The sequence below is a fragment of the Lissotriton vulgaris genome, chromosome 3_1, assembly GCF_964263255.1.
Source record: "Lissotriton vulgaris chromosome 3_1, aLisVul1.2, whole genome shotgun sequence".
Lineage (NCBI taxonomy): Eukaryota > Metazoa > Chordata > Amphibia > Caudata > Salamandridae > Lissotriton > Lissotriton vulgaris.
Window position 1 is genome coordinate 1,931,705,807 of NC_141689.1, and position 7,244 is coordinate 1,931,713,050.

Sequence of the window (7,244 nt, forward strand, 5' to 3'; positions counted from 1 at the left end):
TTTTGTATTGCCATTTTTCTCCAGTATCAGCTGCAAATCAGAAGTGACCCCTTTGCCAGACACTGAATCATCCACTGTAATTAGTTTGGGGGGTGCTGTATGCTTGAGGTTAATTGTTCTATTTTCCAGAACGGCAACATTTTTGGCAGTGTTCCTTATGACCGCGTGCTGCTCTCCACGGAGTTGTTCAATTCCTTTATGAGCATTGTCTTGACCCCTCACTTGTGAGTTAGATTTTACGGTGAATTTAGAGCATATGCTGTCGTGAAGTACTTCGGAAGAATGGTCGTGGGATACACTGAATATGCTGGCTATCGTTTTGCCACCACAGGTTCCCAGGGGTATAAAGATTGGATACATTTCATTTCACAGTGTGCTCTATTGGCAAGATGTTGATTGGGGATTTTGTATTTTTTGATTTATTGTGTGCTTTCCTCAGTCTTTTTCTTGTCCTTTTGGTTAAACCCTCCGAATTTGTTTTAAGAATTGAAGAATGGATCGTGGTAGTTTGCTAAGCAATAACTTAATCTACTGAAGTTTGATCCATAGATTCATTTCCTTCGTTCAGATCCTGGGATTTCAATGGGGTGTTTGATTTAGTGTTGTCGTTTTGGGGTTGGTTGTCTCTTATTTCAACTATCTTATTAGCTTATTGGTTGATGCTATATTATGTTGTTGAATTTTATTTTTATTAAGACTATGGTTATATTTTGATGTTGAGTTTCTTCTTGTGACTTTTTACCTGTGCATTCCCAATTTCGTCGGGGGGTCCCAAAGTTAAAGCTTTTATATCCAAAAGGGTGCCATGGTTATGTTCAGTTGAGGCTGATTTATTTTGTGCAATTCTGTCTGACATTGTCTTTACCTCTTGCACCATGGATCTCACAATGGTCGGTAGCTCTGAGATCTTATCGATTAGTTGGGCACAGGTACATGTTAACAATTGATCTTCTTTGACCGTTTGTACTTTGATAGGGTAGTCTGATGAGGTGTCCTATCGGACATTCCCCAGCATAGGGATCGACCTGGGAAGTTCCAATGGGACACCTCATCAGACTACCCTGCTCTCATTTCCCCCTCTCACCTCGGATGGGTTTGACAAACTTGTGTTGCAAGTTAAATCTGGTTCTCCATCTGATCCAGTAAGACCTGCTCTCTTCAGAGATCAGGCCTTTATGAGACGCTCTGCTGTGTGTTCCCTTGTCAACCTCTCCCTGGAGTCGGGTGTAGTTCCAACTAAGTGGAAGCAGGCGGTGGTGTCCCCGATCATCAAAAATCCCTCCCTGGACCTGTCTAAGCCTGAAAGTTACCGTCCTATCTCGCTGCTACCCTGGCCGGCAAAGATAACAGAGGCTCATGTCAATCTGGCCCTGTCAGAACATCTATCCCGGACCAACGCCCTCGACCCCACACAAAATGGCTTCCGTGCTGGGCACAGCACGGAGACTGCTCTTCTTGTGATGGTGGAACATCTCCGTGCGAGGCTGGATGCTGGTCAAACGGCGGCGCTGATATTGTTAGATCTCAGCGCCGCTTTCGAGGCGGTATCCCACAGGGTATTCACCTGTTACAACGCATTTTTTACAACGCACTACCACTACAACGCAGGCATTACAACGCATACCATTACAACACATAGCGCTGGGGGGCGCTCTAGGATAAGAGGTAAGTTTAATTTACTATCCAACACCTTCCCTAGGGTCCACGGGGACTGGAGTTAGAATAGTAAATTATACTTACCACTATCCAGCACCCCAAAGCGCTATGCGTTGTAGTGGTATGCGTTGTGAATACCGCGTTGTAATGGTATGCGGAGTAAAAGTATGCGTTGTAACGTCATACATCCATCCCACAGCATCCTCCTGCATCGGCTCGAGGAGATTGGTGTTGGTGGTCAGGCGCTGCAATGGTTCCGCTCCTTCCTCTGCAATCGTTCCTTCTGTGTTGCCATCCCTCCCTTCAAGTCCAACTTCCAGCCTCTGGCCCTGGGGGTTCCGCAGGGGTCCTCGCTGAGCCCCACGTTGTTTAATCTTTACGTGAGACCGTTGGCTGATGTCGCTAGGCAGTGGGGCCTAACTTTGGTCTCATATGCCGACGACACACAGCTGGCGGTTACTCTCAGCGGGGACGAGGAACAAGATGCCCCCAGGTTCCAGGATGGACTGAAGGTGGTGGGTAGATGGTTGAGGGGAAACTGTCTTCAGCTCAATGCCACTAAAACGGAGGTAATGATTGTCGGAAGGGGAGTGGAGCTGTGGGGTGACCAATGGTGGCCACCAGAGCTGGGACCTACTCCGACCCCGGTGTCGGAGTTGAAAAATCTGGGGGTCTGGCTGGACGCTGGCCTTACCTTTGTAGGACATACTAAAAAAACAGCAGCCTGTTGCTTTGGTCTGTTGAGAGGCTTCAATCAATCAATCAATCAATCAGTGACATTTATAGAGCGCACTACCTACCCATAGGGTCTCGAGGCGCTTGGGGGGGGAGGGGGGTGCCGCTACTGCTCGAACAGCCAGGTCTTGAGCTTCTTCCTGAAGGAGAGGTGGTCTTGGGTCAGGCGCAGGTCGGCCGGGAGGGAGTTCCAGGTCTTGGCGGCCAGGTAGGAGAAGGACCTTCCTCCTGAGGTGGCTCTGCGGATGCGTGGGACGGCGGCGAGGGCGTGGCTGGCGGATCGGAGGTGGCGTTTGGGAGCGTAGAAGTTGATGCGGTTGTTGAGGTAGCTCGGGCCTTGGTCGTGGAGAGCTTTGTGTGCGTGGGTAAGGAGGCGGAAGGTGATTCTCTTGTTGACCGGGAGCCAGTGCAGGTCTCTTAGATGTCCGGAGATGTGGCTGTGTCGTGGGATGTGGAGGATGAGTCTGGCTGCGGCGTTCTGGATGCGCTGGAGTCTCTTCTGGATCTTGGCGGTGGTTCCGGCGTAGAGTGCGTTGCCGTAGTCCAGTCGGCTGGTGACAAGGGCCTGGGTGACGGTCTTCCTGGTCTCCGTGGGGATCCACCAGAAGATCTTCCGAAGCATGCGCAGGATGTTGAAACACGACGAGGAGACGGCGTTGACTTGCCTGGTCATGGAGAGGGAGGAGTCCAGGATGAAGCCCAGGTTGCGTGCGTGGTCCGTCGGTTTGGGTGCGGTGCCCAGGGCGGGGGGCCACCAGGAGTCGTCCCAGTCGGAGGGCGAGGAGCCCAGGATGAGGACTTCCGTCTTGTCTGAGTTCAGCTTCAGGCGGCTCGTCGTCATCCACTCGGCTACCTCTCTCATCCCTTCGTGCAGGTTGGCTCTGGCGGCGGCGGGGTCGTTGGTCAGAGATAGGATCAGCTGGGTGTCGTCGGCGTAGGAGATTATGTTGAGGTTGTGTTGGCGTGCGATGGCCGCGAGGGGGCTCATGTATACGTTGAAGAGAGTCGGGCTCAGTGAGGATCCTTGAGGGACGCCGCAGCTGACTTTGGTGGCCTCTGACTTGTACGGTGGTAGGCGGACTCTTTGAGTTCTTCCGTCGAGAAAGGAGATGATCCATTCCAGCGCCTTCTCCTGGATTCCGACGTTGCTGAGGCGTTGCACTAGGGTGCGGTGGCAGACCGTGTCGAAAGCCGCGGAGTCTTCGGTGTTGACCGGGGTCCAGGCGCGGAGGGTGGTGGTGGGTGGTGTTGCTGCGGTCGTGGCGTGCGTCGGTTGAGTGCTGAAGCTGTTGTGTATGTCCGCGATCTTGTTGTGGAAGTAGGAGGCGAGGGAGTAGGCAGAGGTCTTGCGAAGGGGTGATGTCGTTGTTTCCGGCGTTGGGGTTGGAGAGCTCTTTCACGATGTTGAAGAGTTCCTTGCAGTTGTGTGCGTTGTTGTCCAGTCTGTTCTTGAAGGCCGTTTTCTTGGCGATGCGGATCAGTTAGTGGTGTTTCCGGGTGGCGAGCTTGAGGGTGGTCCTGTTGTCCGGCGTGGGTTCCTTTCTCCAGGCTTTCTCGAGGGCACGGCAATTCTTCTTGGAGCTCTTGAGTTCGTCGGTGAACCATGGGGCTCTCTTACTGCCGGGTCTGCTGGGCGGGGTCCTCAGTGGGGCGAGTTCGTCCGCGCAGTTGCTGATCCACTTCGTGAGGTTGTCGGCGGCCTGGCTGGGGTTCGCTGAGCTGGCCGGAGGGTGCTGGCTCAGGGATGCGGCGAGCTGGTCGGCTGTGATCTTGTTCCAGCTTCTTCGGGCAGCCTGTTGCTGGTGGTGGTGGGTCGTCGTTCTTCGGAAGGTGAAGTGGATGCATCTGTGATCTGTCCAGTGGAGTTCTGTGGCGTGGCTGAAGGTGATGTCTTTGCTGGATGAGAAGATGGCGTCGAGTGTGTGTCCGGCGAGGTGGGTGGGGGTGGACACCAGCTGCTTGAGTCCAAGGTTGGCGAGGTTGTCGAGCAGGGTGCCGGTGTTGCAGTCGTTGTTGTTCTCCAGGTGGAAGTTGAAGTCCCCCAGGAGGATGTAGTCAGCGGAGGGGAGGGCGTGCGGGCTGACGAAGTCGGCGATGTCCTCGCTGAATTGAGTGCGTGGTCCCGGAGGTCGGTAGATCAGGGTGCCTCTGAGGGTGGTCTTTGGGTCGGTGTGGATCTGGAAGTGCAGGTGTTCGGCGGAGGGTGGGGTGTTGTCGGTGCTGGTCGTGATGCGGATGGTGTTCTTGTGGATGATGGCGATGCCCCCTCCCATCTGGTTGGCGTTGCGGTCCCTCCGGGTGATCTTGTAGCCCTCTGGGATGGCGATGGCGATGTCGGGCGCTGAAGAGGCGTTCATCCAGGTTTCCGTGAGGAAGGCAACGTCAGGGGCTGTGGTGTCGAGGAGGTTCCAGAGTTCGATGGCGTGTCTGTGGACGGAGCGGGTGTTGAGCAGGATGCACTTGAGGTGGTTGCTGCTAGTGTTCGGCTTGGCGGGTGCTGGTGTCGGGCAGGTCCTGATGCAGGTGAACTTGTAGGTGTTGCAGCTGAAGGGTCCGTGGACGCGTCGTGGGGTGGCTCTGCTGCATCCTGGGACTCGGCCGGTGTTGAGTGCGATGAGGGTGGCTGCGGTGTAAGTCAGGCGGGTCGGTCGGGGTCCTCGGGGGCCAGGGGTCCTGGCACTGGGCGCGGTCCAGGTGCAGACGGGCGTAGACGGGCTTACCTTTGGCGCGCCTTCGGCGCACAATCGGCGCGCCCGCTGCGCGTGACCGCTGCGCGTTCGCACGGTCGCCATATAAGGCGAAGTGCGCGGGTGGGCGGGGCAGCTGGGAGGCGGGAGCGGGGAGGGATACAGAAGGCAAAAGGGGCGGGGCTTAGCGGCGGTGGCGGGAAGCGGGAGGGAGAGCGGAGGTCGGCGAGGTAGGCGGGCAGACAGGAAGGAGAGAGCAAAACACGGGCACAATTACAAAAGAGACAGGCAAAAAGGAGAAAGCACAAAGTCAAGGGAAATAATTTAAACAAACAATAAGAGCAACCGGCAGGCAGGCACGGACCGCGCCTCTCGGAGGAGGGGGCGTGGTCAGCGGCAGCGCGACAGGCAGCGAGGCAGCTAGGCAGGGCAGAGGGGCACACGCAGCAGCTGGTGGCCGTGCGGCGCGGGGGTGTCCCACAAGTGGGTCACACTCACCTGCGTCGCACTGTCGCCATATAAGGCCAAGTGCGCGGGTGGGCGGGGCAGCTGGGAGGCGGGAGCGGGGAGGGATACAGAAGGCAAAAGGGGTGGGGCTTAGCGGCGGTGGCGGGAAGCGGGAGGGAGAGCGGAGGTCGGCGAGGTAGGCGGGCAGACAGGAAGGAGAGAGCAAAAACACGGGCACAATTACAAAGAGAGACAGGCAAAAAGGAGAAAGCACAAAGTCAAGGGAAATAATTTAAACAAACAATAAGAGCAACCGGCAGGCAGGCACGGACCGCGCCTCTCGGAGGAGGGGGCGTGGTCAGCGGCAGCGCGACAGGCAGCGAGGCAGCTAGGCAGGGCAGAGGGGCACACGCAGCAGCTGGTGGCCGTGCGGCGCGGGGGTGTCCCACTGGCTTAAGACTAGCACTCAAATTTTTCGATGCCCCAACCAGACAGCTGGTAATCCAGGCCACTATCATCTCTCGCCTGGATTACGCTAGCTCTCTTCTGGTCGGGGCCAACCAGGCTGAGCTCACTCGCCTGCAACGGGTCCAAAATGCTGCGGCCAGAGCGATTGTCGGCCTGCCCAGATTTTGCCCGGTGGCGAGTGTTCTTCGCTCCCTACACTGGCTTCCAGTGAGGAAGCGTATTCTCTTTAAGGTCCTCTGTCTGACCTTTAAGATCGTGAGAGGTATAGGCCCCGAAATCATGTCCAGCTGTCTTTCTTTCTATGTCCCCACACGCACCCTCCGTTCTCAAGGCCAGGCCTTTGCTGTAGTCCCTAGATCTAGGCTCAGCCATATGGGGGGTCGCTCCTTCAGCGTAAAAGATGCACTGACCTGGAATTCTCTTCCGGTTGAAATCTGTTTGCTGGAGGACCTTATGACCTTCCGGAAAGCAATAAAAACGTTTCTGTTTTAGCTGCCCCTTTTAAGTCTTGTCTTTTCCTGTTGTGTTATGTTCCTCCTTGTCTGTGCTCCTTGGCTGGAGTAGCTGTGCGCACAACAAATAACAATAACATAACATAACATAACATAACATAACGTTTGAAAGGTGAAGCAGTTTGGCATCAATTCTAGATACATAGATGGCAAATTGAATGCTCAATTTATCTGAGTGAAAATTAAGAGCGCTAGTAATATTGTCCATTGCATTGAGTAAACTACCCCAAATTCCACAATCTGGGCTAATTTGTTTATTTTCTGAGGCACAAGATTTGTACCGAAAATTTTTATCATATTTGGCAAGCAATGATAGATCCGCTGAACTAAGCGGATTGATCATAGAGTCGGCTTGCGCAGATTTATTATGTTCTTTTGAGGTTAGCACCTTCTCAACTGTGGCTTTGTGTGGAACCAGAGTTGACTTATTGTCTCTATTGATGATGCTAGTTTCCAGAGTTAAACTTGATTGAGCTATATTGGATAACTTTTTACTGCAATCTGGACTGGAAGATGACTCTGGAATCAAGGTTTGGCAACCCTTCAAGGTTTTTGACTTGGGTATAGTAAAGGAGGACAAAAAGACCTCATCACATGAGTTTTGATCTGAACCAGAAGATATGTTGATAATGGAGTAAATGTCACTTTGATTAAGACCTTGTGTTATTGGAATTATTTGTACTTTACTCCCATCAGATACTACAAAAGAGGACGCAGAAGCCTTAAAAGCAATGGGTGC